Raw genomic sequence first — 1,889 nt, 5'->3', positions numbered from 1 at the left:
GGCTTTCTGGGGGCTGGAGAGATGGCTCAGCAGTTAAGAGCACTGGCTGGCTATTCTTCCAGAGATCCTGAGTTCAATTCCCAGCAACCACATGGTGGCTCCCAATCATCTGTAATGAGATCTGGTGCCCTCTTCTGGCAGGCAGGCAGAACACTGTATACATAATAACTAAATCTTAAATAAAATGGACTTTCTGGTTCACAAAGCTATAAGGATGCAATACAGGATCAGTGTCTCCCTTCACAATGAATTTTAGACAATCAAAAAACAAATAAAATTCAATATGGATTTTTAATTGTGTTCTTTTGGGGGTACTCTAACTCTTTAGACATCATTATGACCTTTATTTTTCTTTTTTCTTTTTTTTTTTTTTTTTGGTTTTTTGAGACAGGGTTTCTCTATGTAGCTTTGTGCCTTTCCTGGATCTCACTCTGTAGACCAGGCTGGCCTTGAACTCACAAAGATCCGCCTGCCTCTGCCTCCTGAGTGCTGGGATTAAAGACATGCACCACCACGGCCCGGCTATGACATTTTTATAGCATGCTTTTTCCCTTCCCATTTTGCGGGAGCCTTGCACTCCGCTAACATCATTATCTCCCCCCCCCCCTATTTTTGGTTCCCTATTTCACCCATGTCTGCTTCTTCCAAGTCTCTGGCTCTGATTCCACCTGACCTGCCTCCCTCTGTACCCAGAACCTGTACCCCAACTTTTCCAGAGTCCTGTTTCCACACACACACACACCCCTTCTCTTTAAGTGCATAAGCCACCTTGGCCATGTCTCAAGCTTCAGTAGCCATCTGCAGGCTAGGAGTCTCTCACTCTCCAAGGTGAGCTCCAACTTCACACTGAGCTGCACAGCATGGTGTCTCCCAGCCCCTACTGCAGGACATTCCCCACTCCACTTCCTCAACTCATTAGCAAAAGGCTCACTTTGTCTGACAAGAGTCTGTGGTTCTATAACTCCATTTCACTCTATTCCCTCCTCTAAAGCCCATCATGGCTTGACCCTGATCCTATGTCCATCATTTTTATGGCCTCCAGGAAGAACTCCTCCTTCCTCCTGACCACACTCCTAAGCTTCCTGTTTTTCTCTCTGCAGCACCTCCTTACTGTCCTCTGTGGCCTTGACCAACTCCTCCCCATGGGCCATTTAATCATTCCTAACACAGCCCCATAGCTCACTCGTCTAGGCTCATCTCTATTCATCTCCTTCTGCAAACCCTCCAACAACCCCAAGACTCCCCTGAATAACCTGAATGTGTAACATTCTTTCATGCTTCTGTAACTTTAAAAAAAAAAAAACTCCTGATATTTAGGATCCTTTCCCTCTCTCTGACTACCAAACTCTTGGTCACACTGAGAGACAAAATTAAAATCTTACGTCTCTGAAAAATGCCTTCTCTAGTCATTCCTCCTAAATGAGCCCACAGCATTTGCCATATAACTTCACTGTGTCCCATTCTAGTATACACCAAATGCCAACTAGATATCTGTCAGCGTGGTCACACACACACACACACACACACACACACACACACACACACACGATCTCATACAGTCTTCAATGTAATCACTTTTATTCTCAATGATGATTAAATGAGGCTCAGAAATGACAACCTCAAACTCAACCACCATGAAGGTGTCAAGGGCAAGATGTGGTCCAAATGTGTCTGACTCCAGGGTCCCTTTGTTGCTTTCACTAGTCATATTTCTACCCAAAGTACCTGACAGTGTAACTCTCAGTCTTTGTCTCTGCTTCTGATACTAGCGCTTTCCTTTTGTGGAAACATGTGATACATAGCCTCAGACTCAGATCATAACCTACAGATGGAACCATTGTGGAACTATTGTTAAAGACCCCTTTAGCATAGTACCACCTACCTACCTT

The sequence above is a fragment of the Peromyscus eremicus genome, chromosome X (assembly GCF_949786415.1).
Source record: "Peromyscus eremicus chromosome X, PerEre_H2_v1, whole genome shotgun sequence".
Lineage (NCBI taxonomy): Eukaryota > Metazoa > Chordata > Mammalia > Rodentia > Cricetidae > Peromyscus > Peromyscus eremicus.
The sequence above is the reverse complement of the archived record's forward strand: the minus strand, read 5'-3'. Positions refer to the sequence as shown.